The 24,620-nt window shown below is 42.4% G+C and overlaps 1 protein-coding gene across 1 annotated transcript in view; it reads left to right on the top strand.

Moving 5' to 3' along the window:
• LOC124553501 (serine/threonine-protein phosphatase 6 regulatory ankyrin repeat subunit C-like) overlaps nucleotides 1–24,620 on the top strand; it is a 211,211-nt gene that overhangs the window by 142,037 nt on the left and 44,554 nt on the right. The gene's annotated exons all lie outside the window — the stretch shown is intronic.

Raw genomic sequence — 24,620 nt, forward strand, 5'->3', positions numbered from 1 at the left:
AGAACTACTTAAACCTAACTAATCTAAGGACATCACACAACACCCTGTCACCACGAGGCAGAGGGATACAAGAACTGGATTCGTTAAATGCGACAAATCACAGTTAAGAATAACACATACTGAAAAGTAGCATTCACAGAAATCACTGATATCGGAAAATCGCAGTTTAGCCGATCACTACCTAAACCTATGAAGGACCTCTCCACCGCAAATGTAGAAAATGGTGGTGTTTGAACTTCACCCTTTGCAAGATCGATCTTCGCCACCCCGTAATCAAAATAATGATCACTGCGTTCCAGTGCGGTCTTCTCTCTACTTTTGCTGATCAAATCCCTTGCAAACTAATTTTCTATACAGATCATGCAGCAGCTCCTTGATTAAGGATATTCAACATATTAATTATTTCTTCTGAACACATGGAAGAGTACAGTTGGTGTCCTCATACTCGCAGCTATTGGCAATGCTGTGGGTGTGGTACTATCAAGCGTCTTCCTTTCTGCATTGCAGTTTATTGTTATTGGAATTTGCGCAGCTGAATAAGTATTAAGGAGAAAAAAAGGACAATTTACTAATAACTATATTTGCACATTCAAGAACAAATAAAAATTTACAGCGAACACAACAGAATAATTAGCGCACACAAAGAGTGTTAGACAACGCCAAAGAGGTCTATTTCACACAGTGCACTTTGCGCCATCACACACGAAATATATTGTTCGCACAATTCCAACAATTGTCAGTGGTTGGAATTGAGGTGAAGTTGTTAACTCGTTGGTTGTCGGTATTTCTTACAGTAATACTTTCACGTTATTCTTCAACGTTCTGGAAAGGTAAACACTTCATAATTGTGCATGTTTTGAATTTATGTCTTTAAGTTATTTTTTCTTTCGCCATCAGTGCGAATGTGAAAAATTAGTTTCGAATTTCGTATTAAAAATGTTAACCTATTTTCAAAGCCGTGGCTGTACTGCGATAATTTTTTCTGCCAGAACTCAGCTGTGGTCATTAAAAGTACTGCACAGCAAGCAGTGTAGTCTTGTATCGAAGTCACGCCATTTTGTTGAGAAAATTGGAAGAAAACGTAATATCATTCGTCTGTTAATAAGATGTACAAAAAGTTTGTGCCGTTAGTAAGGAGTAACGCCATAGAATGATTCAAGAACTGATTTATTAGACTATGAAATTTCTTTGTCAAAGTTGATATGTCAAATATTTTTGTCACATAAGTTTGATGGTGTGATAAGGCACTTTTGCCTCGTCTGTCGTCAAATAAATTTGATCAAATCTAGGGCCTCGCTGTAGAGTTAAAAGTAGCTTGTCTTCTGTTCACTGCAATGTGAGATGTTACCACGTGGAGCACTAGCATCGCTGCAGCGTTCTGTCGTCTGAAGTGTGCTTGTAAACATGGCCGGTAAATACAATTGGTGTGGACCTACAACTACAGAATTAATAGAGATGTATGAAGTTCATGAGGCGCTTTACAACGCGACGCACCCTGAATACAAAAACAGATTAATAAGATTGGAAACCTAACCTCTCTCTGTCCTGTAGCAAGGAATCGGAGTCTGTCTTCTGCAGATATAGCAGTTCTTAAGTGACTATTGACGAATATTTCACCATATCTTGGATCAAATCTTTGAGATAGGAATTTGATAGCGCAATTGATTTATTGATCCATCTTTAAGCATTTTTCATGCAATTGATGTTTTCATTTTGCATACATTATATAATTACAAAATAAGTCATACATTTTTAACATTCTGAATGAGTAAATATGTTTTACACTGCACATGTTTAGTAGTCATTAAACATAAATATGTCGTGCAGAATGACAAAAGGAGATACTATATGTGTAACACAATACACATGCTAAGAAAAACATTTTAACAAATATAAATGAGACAGGCTTAATACATGTTAACCATTGGGGAAAATGCATTATGTAAATAAAGCACAATAGCATGGGATAATAACGTTTTCAGAAGAACTTATGTAATAGGTTGGTCATGTCATAACAGCAGTTAACTTTTGAGTAAAAATACATTATGTAAATAAAGCACAACCGCATGATACAATAACATTTTCAGAAGTGCTCATGTAATATGGTGGTCATGTCATGCAGCAGTTTTAATAGATTAGATCATCTTTATTACATACTTTAAATTCTTCTATTGTATAGAATGCTTTTTGTCCAAGCCACCTTTTTGTAATATTTTTGAAAACATTCAGTAATACACTGTGTGCTGTAGGTGGTACCATGTTAAATAATTGTATCCCTGTGTATGTGTAACTGTTTTAGGCTTTATCAAGCCTAGTAACTGGGATGTCCATCATCTGCCTGTGGCGTGTGTGATGACTATGTACAGACTCGCGCAGTTTATAGCTTTCTTGGTTTTCCTTTATGTGCACTAAGCCACTGAGAATAAACAGTGATGTAAGTGTCAGTATTTTTAACTCTTTGAAATAGTCTCTACATGATACATGGTTTCTCTCTCCAGCAATACACCTAATGGCCCTTTTCTGCCAAAGAGAAATTCTTTTTGCCCCAGAGGCGTTGCCCCATAACAGTACTGCATATGTGAGGCGGCTATGAAAAAAGGCATAATAGGCATTTAGCAGTAGCTCGTCCATCACACAAGTCCTGAGATTAGTTAGCAGATAGGTGACTCAGGATAACTTTTTGCATACATAATTGGTGTGAGTTTCCCGGGTTAATTTTGGGTCCAGATGAATGCCAAGAAGCTTAACTGAGGAACTACAGTTGTTATTGTTACATAGGCTGAATAGAATGTTTACAGTTTTAGAGTGGTTAATTTGTTATTCATTTGCTCCGAACCATACACCGGATATTCTGAGTTGTTCTGCACTTTTGTGCTTGAGTGCTGTAAGAAAGGTGGTGTCATCTGCATCTAGTATGGACTTACAAGGCATCATTTACATAAATTATGAAAAGCAAGGGTCCAAGCACGGACCCATGTGGCACACCTCGTGTTACACCCAGTGTGTTTGATTTGTTTCTGTAATACCGGCCTTAGCTCCGGTTTTCCCCCAGCGATTAATAGATGTTAAAATAGGGAAAAAGTTCAAGAGAGCTTAAGCGGCCCCCAAACGGTCAGTTGTACTGCGCAATATTATTGACGGTCTCCCTTCACTGCTCAGTATTATTGTGCAACAGTAATGTGGTTCTGACTGTTGCGGATTATCATAACTTTTTTTGTGGTGATGGTCGAACATTTGATACATTACTGGAAATGGTTATCAACTTACTTGGACATCCCCATACCCACGTATTTGCACCCCTCTCCTCCATTTTGAAATCTGGAGTGCAGTGTTTTCATTCATCATCAAATTCCTTTACACTTTTCTGTGATTCCGCTAAGCTTCTCGTTTAGCCAGATGTGGCACTGCATGGCTGATAGACGTTACCATGTCTGTAGCAGTTGTCGTTTAACCTTTCATTTGATGTTGTAAGTACGGTGTCGAAGTAACGTTCGTGTAACAGATAGAGAGAGGATTACCATCAGTTCTCTGGTATATAATGTTTTTGTGTCATAACTGGCCAACTTTTCCATCAAAAATATATATTTGAGAGTCACACACTTCCCCCCTCACCCAGGTTAAATTTCTGCCGGTGCTCAAATCCCCATGATCAAAAAACACAAAAATCCATTTTTACATTATTTATAATTTCGCAGTACTTACTTTTAAAAAAAATCATTGGTCTTTGTGGTATTTCCTTGTGTTTTAAGAGCAGCTAATAGTGCAATTCATTCGTAACATTTCCATTCTTTACTCATATGCCTGACATCCCACAATGCTGGCAATTATTTCGATGGTAGTCATAATCCTCATTCGTCTAGTTTTGAACATATTTTCAACACCGTAAGAACAACAACAAACAGTGAACACAAAAGATATCCATGAACTAGTACAATACTGCTCACAGAGGACGAAATATTTGAAAGGTTTTTGAAGTTCTCAATATTATTGCGCAATCTATCAATCTGACATTTACATATTTGGGGCCGCTTTAGTATTTATGATGTAACAGACTGCTCATGTTTTTATCAATCGAGATATTTCCAAACATGGCACTTTTTGAGTTTCTTTATGTACCGGTACCATTATGTTACAACCGGTAGCCAGGGGTGATGGCAAGGGGAGGGGGGGGGGGTTCTATAGCCTCCCCCCCCCCCCCCCCCCCCCCCCCGCCCGCCTCGCACACACACACACACACACACACACCAATGGAGTATCATTTTGCACTGGATAAAATGACTTCAGAAATCAGCGAATATATTACTTCGACAGATTCAATCATTTTTTTATATATATAATTATGTAGCAATATAGGTTGCAATGTATTTCAAATACATTGTAACAAAAGAATAATAGTGGCAAATAGCTTACTATCGAAACAAATAAATATCATTTAACTTAAAATGGGTGTCTTATTATTTATTAATATACACTGGATGTGTATTAATGTATGAGTATAATCAAGAAGGCAATAATGCCGGATATCCTACCAACCCTTAATTTGCTGACCCTCAACACAAACTTTGAAATTGCCGGACATCTGGGTCAAATCGTATTATTTTCCCAGGCGCACACATTCCGTAGACTTGTTTTTACCTTGCACTCCAAAACAGTTACCAAAAACTACTTTAAGCAACACCAAATTTTACCAGTTTGTCAGTGGAGGACCCCAACTCTCCTTATGTTAAGTGGTATTTTCCATCCCCCCCCTCCCCCCCCCCCCCCCCCCACGCCATTAGCCACCCCTTGACTAACTTATAGAATCGGCCCTACTGGTAGCACTCAAATTACGAAAATCACAAAGTAGGCCCAGGGGCGATTCTACAAGTCGGTCAAGGGTAGGGCTAGCAGGGAGGTGGTTTGGGGGAATGGAATATCACTTAACAAAAGGAGAGTTGGGGTCCTCCACTGACAAATTGGTGAAATTTGGTGTTGGTTAAAGTACTTTTTGGTAACTGTTTTGGAGTTCAGGGTAAAAAATGTGTATTAATAAATAATAAGATGCCTATTTTAAGTTAAATAATATTTATTGTCTCAGATAGCCGCTTTTGTTCTTTTGTTGAAATGTGTTTGAAATACATTGCAACCTGTATTTCTACCAAATTAAAAAAAATTTAATGTGTTGGAGTAATACACTGTCCTCCGTAAGTTTGGAAATACCATGCTGCATATTACAACAGAGCAAGATGGAAGTGATCTATGTGAGTTATTGGTTAGAATACAAAATAGCAAACGGTTAATAATAACACGTTCAATATTGTACACTTCATTATTGTACATATACATACATATTGGAACATACTAGTATTGCTCCATTTTATGTAAACTGATGTAACCAGTCCAAGCAGTTCTACTGAACACACCAGGTGGCATGATTAGACCACATGGCTATGTAGGGGTACGTCGTTTACATTTCTGGTCACTTGTAGTTGCGTTTACATAAAGGTATAACACGTCACGAAAGTAATTGAAAATTGCCCCAAAGTGCCAGATTCCATATGAATCATGGGTAATGATAATCACTTTGCACCAAGAAGGCAATAGTGTCTGACAAATAGCAAAGAAATTGATGATTTCCATCAGTGGAGTTGTCAAAACCATACGCTGGCATCAAGAAACAGGCTCCTATGGAGATCATCCTCACTCAGGTAGTGGCAAGTAAACATAACAGATCAAAAACTGTCCGTGAATTGACTGCTGAACTAAACGCAACAAGGGATACACCGATTGAGATGACGCCTGGCAGACAACAACCTCAGAGGTTATGTAGCAACAAGGAAACCACTGTTGCGCCCTGTTAACAAGAAGAAAAAGCTTAATTGGGCTAAGACACACCAACATTGGACAATGGGGATTGGGAAAGGGTCTTATTCACTGATGAACTCGAGTTCGAAATATTTGGAAGTAAACGCCGTCAATTTGTACGCCATTTACCCCATGAAAGCTTGAATCCTCATTGCATAATTTCCACTGTATAGCATTGGCGGGGAGGGGGGGGGGGGGTTCTGTAATGGTATGGGGATCTTTTAGAGGGAATTAAGTTGGGGATTTGGTGAAAATAGATGGAAAAATGAACCAAAAGGATTATCATGCAATTCTCCAGTGACATGCTGAGGCATCTGGTTTGCGTCCGATTGGGAAAGGGTTTGCCTTGCAGCAAGACAACGACCTGAAACATATGTCTTGCTTGTGTCAAAACTATGTGAATTCTCTAGAGGTTCGTGGTGGTGGTGGTGGTGTCTTCAGTCCTGAGACTGGTTTGATGCAGCTCTCCATGCTACTCTATCCTGTGCAAGCTTCTTCATCTCCCAGTACCTACTGCAACCTACATCCTTCTGAATTTGCTTAGTGTATTCATCTCTCAGTCTCCCTCTACGAGTTTTACCCTCCACGCTGCCCTCCAATACTAAATTGGTGATCCCTTGATGCCTCAGAACATGTCCTACCAACCGATCCCTTCTTCTGGTCAAGTTGTGCCACGAACTTCTCTTCTCCCCAATTCTATTCAATACCTCCTCATTAGTTATGTGATCTACCCATCTAATCTTCAGCATTCTTCTGTAGCACCACATTTCGAAATCTTCTATTCTCTTCTTGTCCAAACTATTTATCGTCCATGTTTCACTTCCATACATGGCTACACTCCTTACAAATACTTTCAGAAACGACTTCCTGACACTTAAATCTATTTAAAAACGTGGAATGGCCGCCCCAATCCCCTGGTGGTAACCCAATCAAGCTGCTATGGGATGAATTGGACGGGAGGACCCGAAAATGGGAAATCATGAGTGGGTCACAGTTGTGGGAGGTCGTACAGCAAGAACGGAGATTAATTCCAACTGAAACCTTGGAAAAACTGATGCAGTGCATGATGAGTGTGTGCAGGGCACTGATGAAAGCAAAGGCTGGCTATTTTGAGGAATCGAAAATTTAATTGTTGCGTCTTCCTGTGTCTTATTTGAGCTAAATAAACATTTGGAAAACAACAAAATGCATTTTTATACTGTATTTCCTTTCCATTGGCTACAATTACTAGATGTTTCCAAACTTAAGGAGGGCAGTGTATATTTGCAGATTACTATAGCCCCCCCCCCCCCTCTTGCCACCACCCCTGAGTAGGCCCAATGGCACCTCAACTTGATACTAATTTAGTTTAATATGGTATCCATTCAGTCCAATAAATGTAAAAATTAGTAGGACTGTTACCCAATATAATGCAAAAAAAAGAAACAGGTTGCAGCAAATAAACATGTTCTGTTGCTGCCTGTTATCGAATCCCTGCTTGCAGTAAGACAAAGGCGTTTCATAAAAAGATCAGCTTTTACTTGTTTCAGTTTGAAGAATGGTTAGACGCAGCTGCACCTGCATATCCGAACAACTACTGCAGCCTACATCTAAGTGAATATGCGTTCATGCCTTCGTCTCCTCTTACAGTTTTTACACCTCCCACACCGTGACCCCTCCCCTCCCATACCAAACTGATAACTGCTTGATGCCACAGCATGTATCCTATTAACCAGTCCCTTCTTTTAGTCAAGTTATGTCATAAATTTCTTTTTGTGGTTACGTAATCTACGTATTTAATCTTCATCATTCTTGTATAGGACCACATTTCAAAAGTTATTGTGCTCTAGCCTGAACAGCTTATCGTCCACTTGTCACTACCGTGCAAGGCTAAACTCCGAGGAAATACCTTCAGAAAAGACTTTACAAAACACAAATTTATATTCTGTGTTGACAATTTCCCTTTTTCTGGAAATGCTTTCCTTGCTATAGCCAGGCTGAATTTTATATTCTCCACTTCAACCATCAGCTGCTATTGTGCTGCTCAAATAACAAAATTACCACCACATTATCTGATTTATTTACACTATATTCCATTACCATTGTTTTACTTCTGTTGACGCTCATTTTATATCCTTTTTTTGAGGATACTACCTATTCCAGTAAACAGCTTTTCCATGTCCTCAGATGCCTGAAAGAATTATAATGTAATTGGCAAACCACAAAGTTTTTGTTTCTTCTGTCTACACTTTCATTCCTTCTGTGAACTTTTCTTTGTTTTGCTTTGCTTGCTTGTACAGAGGACAGATGAATAACACCGGGGTTAGGCTACACAACTGTCTCATTCTCTTCTCATTTGTAAACACGCAGAATAGAATAAGAATCATTTACGTTTATGCTCTTCAGTTATGCTGCCGCATATGACCATCTTCACTACACGATATTTCACCAATCCATCTGGCCGCCATCATCAGGTGGGATCGCTGGGTACGCAATCACGCTGAACCTGAATGAATATCAGAAATTGCGGCTTATTTATAGCCCGGGTCCAGGCCACTGTGCCTGTGCGAGAAATGGAAGAGCTGCCCCCCCTACGAAGTGAAGAATTGCAGCACCGCCAGTGGTAGAAACTGGCAAAAGTTATAAATCGCAAACTAAGATGTCGCGTGTCGAAAACAAGACTTGTTATTATATCAGATAAAACAGGGTTCCATATCTTGCTTAAAGGAAAACCTTTATCTCTATTAATAATGTCCTCAGGTAATCATATTTCGATGGATTCCTTGAGCATACAATCCCAGTAACGAGAAGCCAGAGCAATAATTTGCATCTCTTTAAACAACATGTTATGCCCTTCATTGAGACAGTGTTCAGCGACGGCAGATTTTTCAGGCTGGAAGTGCCGCAACATGATGTGGCATGAACTCGACTAATATCTGAAGTAGTGATGGAGGGAACTGACACAGTGAGTCCTGCAGGGCTGTCCGTAGATCCGTAAGAGTATGAAAGGTAGAGATCTGTTCTGAACTGCAGGTTGCAAGGCATCCCCGATATGCTTGATAATGTTCATGTCTCAGGAGTTTGGTGGCCAGTGGAAGTGTTTGAACTCGGGAGTGTTCCTGGCGCCACTCTATAGCAATTCTGGACGTGTAGGGTGTCGCATTGTCCTGTTACAACTGCCCAAGTCCGTCAGACTTGTTGTTTTACCAGATCCCTTATGTTCACGGTACACTCGTCAAATAGTTGTGAGGGAGAATCCCCACTTCATTGCTACCACGAAGATTCTGTGTGGCATTGCTCGTGCGCCGACTATGACGCCATTTTCAAACTCACTTAAATCTTGATAAACTGCCTTTTGGCAGCAGTAACCGATCTAATAGCTGTGCCAGATACTTGTTATCTTATATAGGCGTTGCTGACCGCTGCACCGTATTCTTCATGTTTACGTATCTCTGTATTTGAAAACGCATGGCTGTACAAGTTTCTTTGGCGCTTCAGTGTATTACAAATACTGGATTTCAGTGACTGTCTTATGTCTGCCATTTAGATGATGCAGTGGATCAAAATAGACAGAGGGTATCGATCGGTGTAGCGTTCGAGTTGCAAGTATGGGCAGTCTTGTAGACTGCTGCTTGTAATTTTCATTCATGCAATTTGTAAAGCATTAATTAAGGTATGTATGATTAAACTGAACTGTCTGTCTGGATCAAAAAATAAATTTATTGCTGTTCATTATATGCTTATGCTCATGCCCATGTCTAACGCAGACTTTTGAACTTAGTCATAGGAGGAAAGAAGTTACTGTGCTAATTATCATTAGTTTCTTAATGAATTAACTCGGTAATAAATTTACTTTGCTTTGTAGACAAAATAAAACAAAATCTCAACGTATTACCCGATGACCAGATGGAATGCCTTGCCAACGTTATCCTTATTGCTGCAGAACATTCCATTCCTTGCACTTCGTCTTTACCGTGCCGTGTCCTGATCCCTTGGTGGACTGAGACGTGCCACGATGCATTCAGGTGTGGAGACACGCTCTCATCACATTCTTCAGGATAGAAAAAAAAATCTAGCCTCATTTCCTTTACTAGTTCTTTTAACAGTTTCACTTCCTCTTCTGTTGTGTGAGCCAAACTCTGACAGCTCTCTGGGATCTAGGTCCATTCCCCAATTTCCGGACCGAGCGAGGTGGCGCAGTGGTTAGCACACTGGACTCGCATTCGGGAGGACGACGGTTCAATCCCGTCTCCGGCCATCCTGATTTAGGTTTTCCGTGATTTCCCTAAATCGCTTCAGGCAAATGCCGGGATGGTTCCTTTGAAAGGGCACAGCCGATTTCCTTCCCCATCGTTCCCTCACCCGAGCTTGCGCTCCGTCTCTAATGACCTGGTTGTCGACGGGACGTTAAACACTAATATCCTCCTCCTCCTCCTCCCCCCAATTTCCGGCCTGGCTGCAGCAGATGTTGTCATAGTGGATCCTATTACTGTCTCCAGCACCTTGGGCTGCTATTTTGCAGAGATTTTGAGCTCCACTCACTATCACCCTCAGTTGGAAATGAGTGGGGCAGGCTCGGTCGATACCCTTCTCTTCTAAGAATCGTGGGTGCTACAATGCCGCATTTACTATGAGGGAGCTAGATCGTGCTCTCACTTCATCCCGATCCTCCGCCCCTGGGCCGAACAATGTTAACATTCAGATGTTGCAGCACCTTTCTTTTGTTGGCAATCACTTTCTCCTTCACACGTATTATCGCGTATGGGCAGAGGGCATGTTTCCCAGTTGCTGGCGTGACGCTACTGTCGTACCTGTACCTAAGCCCTGTAAGGACAAAAACCTTCCTCCCAGCTACCGTGCCATTTCTCTCGCCAGCGGTGATCGGACGGTGACGGAACATTTGATTCGTGCCCGGCTGGTACGGTGGCTCGAGTCTCACAATTTACGAACCATAGCACAGTGCGGATTTCCAGCACGCTGTTCTACAGTAGACCGTCTCGTCACTTTGTCAACTGTGTCACGAATGGTTTTCTGCGGAATTACCAGACTGTGGCTGTGTTTTTCGATTTGGAGAAAGCCTACGACACCTGCCGGAGGACTGGTGTCCTCCGTACTCTCTACACGTGGGGCTTCCGAGGCCGCCTGCCTCGTTCTCTTGAGGAATTTTTAAAATGCCGGGTTTTCAAGGTACGTGTGGGTTCTGCCTTGTCGGACACCTTTATCCAGAAAATGGGGTGTCAGGGTTCTGTGCTGAGCATCATCTTCTTTGCTGTCACCATTAACCCTATTACGGCCTGTCTCCCACCGGGAATCTCCAGCTCCGTTTTTGTTGGTGATTTTCCAGTCTATCGCAGTCCTCCCTGTACTCGTCTCCTCGAGTGGCATCTTCGGCGATGCCACGATCGTCTTTACTCGTGGAGCATTGACAGTGGGTTTTGCTTTTCCACTGACAAAACTATTTGTATGAATTTCTGGCAGTGCAGTGGGTTTCATCCACTGTCTTTACATCTTGGGCCTGTTGCTCTTCTGTTCACTGAAACTAAGAAGTTCCTGGGGTTCACTGAAACTAAGAAGTTCCTGGGACTCGTGCTCAATAGGAAACTTTCTCGGTCCTCCCACGTGTCTTACCTGACTGACCACTGTACCCGATCCCTCAGTGTCCTATGTGTCCTCAGTGGTATTTCCTGGGGTGCGGATCGGACTACCCCTGTCCGTTTGTACTCGTCCCTTGTCTTTTTGAAACTAGACTGTGGGTGGTCCGTTTATGCCTCTGCACGTCAGTCCATCTCGCACCTTCCAATGCAGTTCACCGTCGTGGCATCCATTTGGTTACTGGCACCTTTTACGCAAAAAAGGTTGAGAGTGTATGCAGAAGCTGCCCAGCTACTGCTGTCATACCGACATGACGTTCTCCTCTGTGTATGTGCATGCTGTTTGTCTGCCATGCCTGGCCACCCATCCTAAGCCTCCTTCGTGCAGGCCTCTCACAGGGACTCTGTGGTTCTCTGCCAGCTCCGCACTGGCCACGCTCAGGTGGCACACGGTTACCTCTTGCGCCGTGATGACCCACCTCCGTGTCAGTGCGGTGCCCGGCTGACAGTGGTCCGTATCTTGGCTGCCCTGCGACGGACTCTTCAGGTACCGGACTTGTTGCCATTAATTTTAGCTGACGAGGCCTTATCGGCTAATTTAGTTAAACGTTTTATATGTGACAGTGCTTTATCATTCTGTGTAAGTTTTAGTGCATGTCCTTTGTCCCTTTGTGTTCTCCACTCTAAAGCTGTTAGGGTGGATGTTTCAATGTGTCGCAGAGTGGCTGGCTTTTCCTTTTTATTCGTGTGGTCAGCCAGCCACAGTCATCTGCTTTCTTGTTTTTACCTCTTCTAACTGTTCCTTGCTTCTGTGGTTTTCTTTTCCTGTTTTGTCCACGGTAGTGCTGGTTGTCCTTCTGTTGTTCTTCTGGTTCTTCCCTTTTCCTTTTATTGTGCTGTATGTCTCCTTTTTCTTCTTTCCCTTGTGTAATTATTTTACCTGGAACAAGGGACTGATGACCTCACAGTTTGGTCCTTTCTCCCCCCCTCCCCTCTCTTTTACCTCTACCAACCAACCAATCAACTTAAGCCTCCTTCTTCAATGACTTGTTTGACTACCAATATAGGGTGCATACCTATTCTTTGTTACTTCACGGAGTTTGCTTTCAGCTATTGCTCCGGCAGCTTAACTTCACACTACCTATAACTTTCCCGACAGGTGTAAACCCTTCACCACCTCGGCTTCGTGCGGCGGCCGGTGCTCACCTTGGACTTCATTTGCTTCCTTAGGATACTCAGGGTGTATACAACCCGGGACAACCGAGAGATTCGGGAAAAACCCGGGAATTTTTTCATCCGGGAGAAAACCGGGAAAAACCCGGGAATTGTTAAGAATTCCGGGAATTTTTCATTGTTTTAGTTTTCAGTTAAATTTTTGTGATTTTTACTGATAAGAACCAATACTCTAACAAAGGATATTACTGTATCCCGCTACTGCAGAATAATACTGCAGCAACAAAACATGAACGAGAGAAAAAAGAAAACGAAAATAATAAAACTTAAGTTGCAATGGAAATGCACCGTATACAACAACAAAACAGTGCTTATACAAGCGTCTGCAAACACGAAAGTGTGTCAAAGGCTTTAGGAAGACTATGCAGTGCTTTATAACAACAAACTGCCTCCGATGAGCGTGACGTGACAACTGTTTAAATTAGATTCGTTTGAGCTGTTGCGGGCAGGCTTTTGAGTATGCGCAGTTGAGTCACGTATGAGTCATACCTTCTCCCGCTTCTGGTTGCAGAAGTGAGGCTGGGCACCACTACTTAATATTGCCTCTGCTCGGAAATATAGTAAATCTGGGGCTGATGCACAGAGCAATCTGAGTTGAGGTGGGGAGCGTCCACGTGACCTGTGTTTACGTTTAGTGATTTTGTTGTTTCCTCTTCGTTTTATTGCTCTCACGTTAAATGATAACAAAACGAAATTTCGTCGCCGGGAGCTATCAAATGAATTAAAATACATTCGCATAATTCTAAAATATATTATTAGTTTCAGATTTTATTTCCACCTTTCTGACAGAACAATGAAGTTATTCTTGCCAGTTTGGTAAAGAGATTTGGCTTTTATTAATCTTTTCTGTTGAGGCAGTCAATTTATTTGAAACGAAGTGTTTAATTTCACACTATTGGCTAGTTTCAACTGTTCGCTGCATTTCAAGTGCATGTATGGCGTTGTGCCATAATAAAGAACCAAACATGAGATAATACAGTACTGGTACTCCAAGAAAATTTACATACAAATGTGCATTTTAAGCCGAATTGTGCGTTTTAGTATGGGTCACGAAATTCCGACGCTCTTGAACTATTATCTGATATCTTGTTTATTTTATGCCATACGTAAGATCATTTAATGTTTCACACGTACGAACATATGGGCTCCCTGCGTCATCGTAGCTGCGCAAGCACGGTGACGCCTGTTATTTGGCGTTCTCTTGCAACTGCTGAACGAACCTATTTCTAATAGGTCGCAGGAAAATATTGCGAATGGTGGTTTGAAAAGCGTTACATTCAAAGCAGATTTCCTTTTACACAAGATGAACGATGTGCGAGAATGTACGATGAATTCCTTAAATTACGAAGCGTTTGACTCTCATTTAAAAATCAACTCTTTGAGGATGACCATTTAGAAGAATTTCGAGCCCAAAAGATCAGACATTTACGTCGTTTTACTGGCACATTTGTGTGATGTATCTTAAAGTGTAACACGAGCAAAAACGATCAACATTATATATGGAAGCTTAGCTTCTCTTCCTGTGTATTAATCTTAGAGACCAATATTATATGTGAATGCTATGTATATTAATTTAAACCGTTAACTTTTCTTATTTGTGTGTTCGCGCTACTTACGAGTGATCCTCCTATTGGCTGACTACATCACGTGTCCTATGCTGTCATCAGCTGGCGAGATCACGTGGCAAGAGCTATGACTGTCTTACATAAGTGCATCGCAATCTCGATTTCAATGTTTCGGAAAGTAACATGCGGTGTTTGGTGGTATTCAAATTTATACCTTGGTAATACGAAAATATGCTGCGTACATGTTGCTGCACATCAAAGGTCTTTCAAAACGTGTTTTCCCCCCTCTGAGTTTCGTTTTCTAAAGTACCGGGAAGTTCTACTCCTGCATATAAAACCATAGGACTGACGAGTTTCACAGTGCCGAGGAAAAGTATACTGTCACTTAACACGGAAAAAGTGTATTTTCATCTGGGAGAAAGTATTTTTAACCGGGAAATCTGGGAAAAATCCGGAAATTTTTTTTCCTTGACCACGTATACACCCTGATACTACTCGTGATACTTTCTCGACCTTTGCACGGAACCTTGTGATAGTACCTTTGTGTACACTGGTGGCTCTCGGAATGACTGTGGTGTCGGGTGTGCCTTCGCGTCGGCACTGACGATTTTCGGTATCGGCTTCCGGAACACTGCTCAGTAGTTACAGCAGAGTACTCTGCCCAGCATCTGTTTGCTGTATTCAATCCATCCTGTAGTGCAACAGGTCCAGGAAATCTTCCAATTGCTCAGTCTCGATGGACCCACCGTGATGTTTATGTGGGTCCCCGGTCATGTCGGTCCCGTGGGAAACGAGGCCACTGACACTGTTGCCGGGGCTGCAGTCCTCCTACCCCAGCCTGGTAATTCTTCCAGTGCTCCTGTCTTGCTGCCTATCGGCAGGTGGTGTCACTTTGGCATCACCACTGGTCTTCCCTTCACGGGAACAAGCTCCGGGCAATTAAACCTCTCCCAGTGACTTGACCGACCTCCTCTCGGCCCCTCGCCCTGAGGACATCATTTTAGCTAGGTTGCATATTGGGCACTGTCTTTTCAGCCATTGCCATTTGTTAAGTAGTGCTCCCTCACCACTTTGTGCTCACTATCGTCAACCTATGACAGTTTGCCATTTCCTGACTGTTTGCCATTTCCTTTTTTTAACCACTTACATTCTGATATGTGTTTGCCGTCTTGAGTTATTGGCTGTCTTAGGAAACGACACCCGGTCTGTCAACCGTGTTGTACTTTTTATCCATCGTAGCAATGTGGCAGAGGACATTTAATCTTAAGTTTGTGACTGCCATTGTCTCTACAGTGTATTTTGTGGTTCTTTCTCTCTTTCCTTCAATCAATTGGGAAATGTGTAGTTGCTTTTAACTCCTTTTTCGGATTAGTATTCCGAGGTTCTGACATGGGCATGTAGGAACTTATTTGTTTTTTGAGACAGGGTTGTAGGCTCTCCTCGATGCTATTCAATCTGTATATTGAGCAAGCAGTAAAGGAAACAAAAGAAAAGTTCGGAGTAGGCATTAAAATCCGTGGAGAAGAAATAAAAACTTTGAGGTTTGCCGATGACATTGTAATTCTGTCAGAGACGGCAAAGGACTTGGAAGAGCAGTTGAATGGAATGGATACTGCCTTGAAAGGAGTATCTAAGATGAACATCAACAAAAGCAAACCGAGGATAATGGAATGTAGTCAAATTAAGTCAGGCGATGCTGAGGGAATTAGATTAGGAAATGAGACACTTAAAGTAGTAAAGGAGTTTTGCTATTTGGGGAGCAAAATTACTGATGATGGTCAAAGTAGAGAGGATATAAAATGTAGACTGGCCATGGAAAGGAAATCGTTTCTGAAGAAGAGAAATTTGTTAACGTCGAGTATAGATTTAAATGTCAGCAAGTTGTTTCTGAAAGTATTTGTATGGAAGTGAAACGTGGACGATAAATAGTTTAAACAAAAAGAGAATACAAGCCTTTGAAATGTGGTGCTACAGAAGAATGCTGAAGATAAGGTGGGTAGATCACGTAACTAATGAGGAGGTATTGAATAGAATTGGGGAGAAGAGGAGTTTGTGGCACAACTTGACTAGAAGAAGGGATTGGTTGGTAGGACATGTTCTAGGGTATCAAGGGATCACCAATTTAGTACTGGAGGGCAGCATGGAGGGTAAAAATGGTAGAGGGAGACCGAGATGAATACACTAAGCAGATTCAGAAGGATGTAGGCTGCAGTAGGTACTGGGAGATGAAGAAGCCTGCACAGGATGGAGTAGAATGAAGAGCTGCATCAAACCAGTCTCTGGACTGAAGACCACAACAACAACAAATAGAAACAAAACTTTACGCGTGTACGAAGTACGCAGCGTGGCATCTCGTGTTATAAAAAAAAAATGGCACACCCACTTAAGTCTGGAAATCTGACCCAAGATCTCTAAAAATGAAAAGCTGTCCCCTGATGATGACACTGTTCGAAATCGGGAGAAGGGATGAATGACAGTAACGTTAATGCTTCACTAGCTGTGATACATAAGGGAACTCTGTCATGGCGGGCCTTCCAAACCACCAGCGACACTTTGTCTTGATGCATTTCACGGTCATCTCACTGACGACATAATAACAAAGATCCACAGCCTAACCAGTGCTGGGGGAATGACTTCCGTGTTACGATCTCTGGATGTTAGTATAAATAAATCTGTCAAAAGTTACTTTCAGGAACAGTATGAAAATTGTTTTTATTATTCAAACTGTGTACTGACTCTGCCAGGGAAAATTAAGAGTCCTGCACCCCTGATTATTGCAGGCTGGCTTTTGGTTGCCTGGAAAAGCATCGAAGCACCTGTGATCGTAAATTTTTCAAGAAATGATATATTTCAAATACTCTGGATGGCAGTGAAGATGATGTGCTCTGGAAGGACGCAGAGAATGATAGGGAAAGAGTAAATTGAACCTATTTCTGGTGTAGGCTCCTCAGAGGATACCAGTAATTATGACATTTGTGAAAATGATTAGTAATGCCTGTAATTTATGGTATGTATGTCTGCATGTCATGTAGGTGATCAGGTTGAGCATTCTTTTTAATAATGACTGTATCACTTAACAGGGGATTAAGAGTTGTCGTTGTTTTGATAGTTTTGTGTATTGTGTGAAATAAATTTTGTGCACCTGTGATGTGCCAACAAAGTCTTTCTTATTATTTTAATTTTTAAAATAAGTGTCCATATTACATTCAATTGCGCTTTAGAGTTGCCTAAATATGGTAGATTTGATTTTCGTTATTCTGGCTACTTTTGTCAGGTGATGGAATCTGAATGGCATGACTTACTTATTGCAGGTGTGCTGAAAAGGACTCTTAAAATGTCTTACATGTCTGATTAACTGCAGCATTACTATAAATATGCATCCAACCATTCTAAAAGTGAGTGCTGTGAAACCACTGCATAAAAATAGAAGTGCGGAAGCACTCTCCAACTATAGACGAATCATTAATTCCCATATTGAGCAAGATATTTGAAATGATTGCCCTTTTCAGAATATTGACTCTTTCACAAAATTCAAAGTGGTAATAGATTTTTGTCACAGGCTCCAAAAAAGAGCTAAGCATGACCATAGCTTTCTGTCTGTTGGATCAGAGGATGCCTATTACAGACGTATTTTTAGACCTGGCAAAAGCTTTAGGCTTTGTAAACCATAGGTTACTTCAAAGAAAGCTGAAGTCATACTCTACCGGGGATCGATCCGTGCATATTATAACCACATACCTGTTGAATCGTAAGCAATGCGTTAAACTAATATACAAATTGATGTTAAAGTGTGAACTTTCAATGTACCATTGAAACAGTTACAGAAGGTGAACCTCAGAACTAGATCCTTTGTCCATTTCTCTTCCTGATATACACTGCCTGACAAAAAAATTGAAGCATTTACAATTGGATGTCAATTTAACTTTGTACATGATATGAATATAATAGAGGGAAACATTCCACGTGGGAAAAATATATCTAAAAACAAAGATTTTGAGACTTACAAAACAAAAGCGCTGGCAGGTCGAAAGGCACACAAACAAACACATACATACACCCAAAATTCTAGCTTTCGCAACCAACAGCTGCTTCGTCAGGAAAGAGGGAAGGAGAGGGAAAGACGAAAGGATGTGGGTTTTAAGGGAGAGGGTAAGGAGTCATTCCAATCCCGGGAGCGGAAAGACTTACCTCAGGGGGAAAAAAGGACAGGTATACACTCGCGCACACACACACACACACACACACACACACACACACACACACACACACACACACATATATCCATCCGCACATACACAGACACAAGCAGACATTTGTAAAGGCAAAGAGTTTGGGCAGAGATGTCAGTCGAAGCGGAATTAAAGAGGCAAAGATATTGTTGAAAGACAAGTGAAGTATGAGTGGCGGCGACTTGAAATTAGCGGAGATTGAGGCCTGGTGGATAAAGAGAAGAGAGGATATACTGAAGGGCAAGTTCCCATCTCCAGAGTTCTGACAGGTTGGTGTCAGTGGGAAGTATCCAGATAACCCGGACGGTGTAACACTGTGCCACGATGTGCTGGCCGTGCACCGAGGCATGTTTAGCCACAGGGTGATCCTCATTACCAACAAACACTGTCTGCCTGTGTCCATTCATGCGAATGGACAGTTTGTTGCTGGTCATTCCCACATAGAAAGCTTCACAGTGTAGGCAGGTCAGTTGGTAAATCACGTGGGTGCTTTCACACGTGGCTCTGCCTTTGATCGTGTACACCTTCCGGGTTACAGGACTGGAGTAGGTGGTGGTGGGAGGGTGCATGGGACAGGCAGACAGTGTTTGTTGGTAATGAGGATCACCCTGTGGCTAAACATGCCTTGGTGCACGGCCAGCACATCTTGGCACAGTGTTACACCGTCCGGGTTATCTGTATACTTCCCACCAACACCAACCTATCCGAACTCCGGAGATGGGAACTTGCTCTTCAATATATCCTCTCTTCCCGTTACCCACCAGGCCTCAATCTCCACTAATTTCAAGTTGCCGCCACTCATACCTCACCTGTCTTTCAACAACATCTTTGCCTCTGTACTTCCGCCTCGACTGACATCTCTGCCCAAACTCTTTGCCTTTACAAATGTCTGCTTGTGTCTGTGTATGTGTGTGTGTGTGTGTGTGTGTGTGTGTGTGTGTGTGCGAGTGTATACCTGTCCTTTTTTCCCCGAGGTAAGTCTTCCCGCTCCCGAGATTGGAATGACTCCTTACCCTCTCCCTTGAAACCCACATCATTTCGTCTTCCCTCTCCTTCCCTCTTTCCTGACGAAGCAGCCGTTGTTTGCGAAAGCTAGAATTTTGGGTGTTTGTTTGTGTGTCTATCGACCTGCCAGCGCTTTTGTTTGGTAAGTCTCAAAATCTTTGTTTTTAGATATAACTTTGTACATGTATGTGCTATTGGTGGGTATAAAAACTATTTGAGTTGCAATTCTCTGTGAGAGTAGAATGGCCAGCAGAGCACATTAATGTTAGTGTTGTTATAAAAGGGATGCAAACAGGATCGGATGTTGTGTGATCAATGTGATTGACATGTAGGTGACTGTTAACAGAAGTACAAGCATGTGGAATCGGTTCCCAAATACGGGTATAATGTTACAAAGCTATGCGAAATGGAGTGAGCGTGTAATGACTGCAGTAGGAAAGGAAACTTGCCAGCTTCAGCGTATTGGGCGAGTTTAAGAAATGTGTGTACCATCTGTAAAGGCAACTGCGTACAGAACTCTAGTGCGACTCATTCTTGACAACTGCTTAAGTGGTTGGGATGGAACAGGAAATGAAATGACTAGTGGTGGTTCAAGGTACCCTCTGCCATACACCACGTAGTGGCTGGAGTGTAGATGTAGATGCCACATACTTGTGTGAGGGAGCAGTATCAGTATTGGACAGAGTTGGAAAGGAGCCTCGTTCTGATTCTCTTTGGCCAGTTGTTCAGATCTTGCAGTATCCAGATTTACGGTGCTTTCAGATTTGACAGTGGCTCGATGTCGTCTGCACGGGTATCTGAAGGCGCTCGTACTCACTGTCGAAGTACCGGTCGACCACATCTGACTACCATAAGGGAGGATAGCCATGTATACTGAGCACATTGTAACCCCTTCACAGCTGTCGCTGCAGTTTGAGAACAGGTAATGGATTCCTTGCAACTTCTGTCATCCCAAACGATTGGTTGGAGATTAGCAGCAGCTGGACTAGGGAATGGTCTGCCATTAACATCATAACACTGACAGCTGCATTTAGAGTGGTGTGAGAAACAGATGAAATTTTAAAATTGAACGGAGCTACAGCGCCCGATGGATTCCCTGTCGGACTGTGTACTGAATTTGTTAGCCTCTCTTCTAACTATAATCTATCGTAGGTGCCTCGAACAAAAACCGTGCCTAGTTCTTGGAAAAAGACACAGGTCACACCTGTCTACAAGAAGAGGAGCAGAAATGATCCACAAAACTACCATCCAATATTCTTGACGTCGATTTTTTGTAGAATCTTAGAGCATATTCTGAGCTGAAATATAATGAGGTATCTCGAACAGAATAACTTCCGCTGTGCCAACCGGCACGGATTTAAAAAACATTGATCGTGTTAAACCCAACACGCACTTTTCTCTCGTGACATACCGAAAGCTTTGGATCGAGGCAACGGGTTGATGCAGTGTTTCTTGATTTCTGAAAAGCATTTGACTAGGGGAAATTTACGTTTTCAGAGAAGGGCATTGCAAATGGTCACAGGTTTGTTTAATCCGTGGGAGAGTGTCACAGAGATATCAAAGGAACTGAACTGGCAGACTGTTGAAGACATGCATAAACTATCCCGAGAAAGTCTACTAACAAAGTTTAAAGAATTCGTTTTAAATTATTACACTAGGGATATACTACAAACCCCTACGTATCGCTCACACGTGGACCTTGAGGATAAGGCAAGAATAATTACTGCACGCACAGAGGCATTCAATCAATCATTCTTCCTGCGCTCAGTATATGTGTGGAACAGGAAGAAACCCTAATACCTGGTACAATGGGATGTACCCTCTGCCACGCATGTCATGGTGGTTTGCAGAGTATATATTTAGATGTAGATTACTAAAGAATGGCCTCACATTGTGTTTGATGAATGATGGTTCTGCACTACTCCAGATGACAGTGGCAGAGTACAGGGCTCATCTGGGGAGAGGACCTATTCTTAACAATGCCACTGTGGTGTTACTCCTGGCATTACGATTTGGTGAGCCAGGGCTTCACACTACAAGGTGCATTCAAGTTCTAAGGCCTCAGATTTTTTTTCTAATTAACTACTCACCCGAAATCGATGAAACTGGCGTTACTTCTCGATGTAATCGCCCTGCAGATGCACACATTTTTCACAACACTGATGCCACGATTCCATGGCAGCGGCGAAGGCTTCTTTAGGAGTCTGTTTTGACCACTGGAAAATCGCTGAGGCAATAGCAGCACGGCTGGTGAATGTGCGGCCATGGAGAGTGTCTTTCATCGTTGTAAAAAGCCAAAAGTCACTAGGAGCCAGGTCAGGTGAGTAGGGAGCACGAGGAATCACTTCAAAGTTGTTATCACGAAGAAACTGTTGCGTAACGTTAGCTCGATGTGTGGGTGCGTTGTCTTTGTCTTGGTGAAACGGCATACGCACAGCCCTTCCCGGATGTTTTTGTTGCAGTGCAGGAAGGAATTTGTTCTTCAAAACATTTTCGTAGGATGCACCTGTTACTGTAGTGCCCTTTGGAACACAATGGGTAAGGATTACGCCCTCGCTGTCCCAGAACATGGACACCATCATTTTTTCAGCACTGGCGGTTACTCAAAATTTTTTTGGTGGCGGTGAATCTGTGTACTTTCATTGAGCTGACTGGCGCTTTGTTCCTAGATTGAAAAATGGCATCCACGTCTCATCCATTGTCACAACCGACGAAAAGAAAGTCCCATTCGTGCTGTCATTGCGCGTCAACATTGCTCGGCAACGTGCCACACGGGCAGCCTTGTGGTCGTCCGTCAGCATTCGTGGCACCAACCTGGATGACACTTTTCGCATTTTCAGGTCATCATGCAGGATTGTGTGCACAGAACCCACAGAATTGCCAACTCTGGAGACGATCTGTTCAACAGTCGTTCGGCGATCCCCCAAAACAATTCTCTCCACTTTCTCGATCGTGTCGTCAGACCGGCTTGTGCGAGCCCGAGGTTGTTTCGGTTTGTTGTCACACGATGTTCTGCCTTCATTAAACTGTCGCACCCACGAACGCACTTTCGACACATCCATAACTCCGTCACCTCACGTCTCCTTCAACTGTCGATGAATTTCAATTGGTTTCACACCATGCAAATTCAGAAAACAAAGGATTGCACGCTGTTCAAGTAAGGAAAACTTCGCCATTTTAAGTATTTAAAACAGTTCCCATTCTCGCCGGCGGCGGTAAAATTCCATCTGCCGTACGGTGCTGCCATCTCTGGGACGTATTGACAATGAACGCGGCCTCATTTTAAAACAATGCGCATGTTTCTATCTCTTTCCAGTCTGGAGAAAAAAAATCGGAGGCCTTAGAACTTGAATGCACCTCGTACAGTCATATGTTTCCTCATTTAACAGAAAATCTGGGACACTTTTGCACCTTGACCGACCTACTTATTAACCTGATCTCAAACCTGTAGCAAAGATCTGGGACTATTTGAAGCACTGGGTGAAACATAGGAATCATTAATGGATTGGGTAGCTCTGTGGAATTTAATCATTGGTAAGTGACTTTGGCCTACCTGATAAATTTGTCAATTCTCTTCCTCACTGAATTGAAGCTGTTATAAAGGCCATATTTTCTGTTACATGATATCAGTATGATATGTCCTGGATGGACTAATTTTTTTCTACTGTGCTTATTAGAGATGTAGGAATAAAGATGATTCTCTCTCTCTCTCTCTCTCTCTCTCTCTCACGCACACCACACACACACACACACACACACACACACACACACACACACACAAAGTTGATTTGATCTCTCAAAAGTGAGGAAGTGTAAATGAACTTTCAAAGTGTATTCATATCCCCTTTCACATGTGTTCCACTCCGTGACGGTGTTCTTTCAGAAATGTGTGTGGCTTATATTGTTGTTATGCAATAGTATATAGAAAAAACCCATCTTAGCATCTTACAAAGCCCATTATTATTTTAGAATTAACTATGTTTGAAAAAGAATGCTCTCAAAATGTAGTCTGTTTTTAAAATGGTTCATACAAGCACCATGTGATGCCCGTGGCTGCTCAGTAGCCTTCGCTGAGGTCATTCCGGTTTCAACATGGTTGCAAGATGAGAGAGTATCTAGTGCTAAGGAACCGTGAGGGCACTGGGGCGCAATATGTCATCAGGGGAAGAAACTTCCCATTTGATGTGATTCCCTCTGTGCACAACAAGCACCAAAACTTACGAACCCAGCAGAGAAAAAAACCCAGAATACAGAAGCCTCTCTTTGTGTCTCACTACAGTAGTACATATTGTGCTGCCAGATATAGAGACATGTTCAAGTATGGGGAAACGAGCTAACAGATACCTCAGCCAAGAAGGCTCGCAGGGGAGCCTGTGTGACAGTGTGTGCCAGTCCCCTGCTCTTGAGTCAGAAAGTCAGAAACTCTTACAGCAGGAATGTCTGGCAGTGAAAGACAAGCTACGGTGGAGGAAATGGACTGTCTGGCCGTGGTGTAGCTCACAGCATCCACTGTGACGACACAGAGTCACCTTCAACTCTGTGATTTGTACGTTATATATAAAAGCGTGGCTATATACCTGAATTTGTTTGGGGGCGGTGGAGGCGGGATCCCACCCACTGCAGAATATGGTTCAAAAATGGTTCAAATGGCTCTGAGCACTATGGGACTTAACATCTATGGTCATCAGTCCCCTAGAACTTAGAACTACTTAAACCTAACTAACCTAAGGACAGCACACAACACCCAGTCATCACGAGGCAGAGAAAATCCCTGACCCCGTCGGGAATCGAACCCGGGACCCCGGGCGTGGGAAGCAAGAACGCTACCGGCAGAATATGGTACTTATGGTGTACAGTCACCTTGTACCACGTTTTAATAGTGCATTTTATCTTCTTACCAGGTGATAACACTAAATTTGACTGGTGAAGCTGACCTCTTTATTGTCTGACTGTGAGACGAGAGTAAGAAAGCATATTTGGGCCACAGCCTAAGCTCATAGGTGGGAGGTCGAGTGTCACCAAGTGGCTGGCCCATCCTCTTTTAGTTCAGTGCTCATCCAGACACATATATCTGCCTTTTGATCAGTTATTGTTTCCTCAAGCTCTTGCCTCCATTTCAAGTGTGTGTGTGTGTGTGTGTGTGTGTGTGTGTGTGTGTGTGTGTGTTTTCTGGA

This window comes from Schistocerca americana, chromosome 11 (genome assembly GCF_021461395.2).
Source record: "Schistocerca americana isolate TAMUIC-IGC-003095 chromosome 11, iqSchAmer2.1, whole genome shotgun sequence".
In the NCBI taxonomy this organism is placed as follows: domain Eukaryota; kingdom Metazoa; phylum Arthropoda; class Insecta; order Orthoptera; family Acrididae; genus Schistocerca; species Schistocerca americana.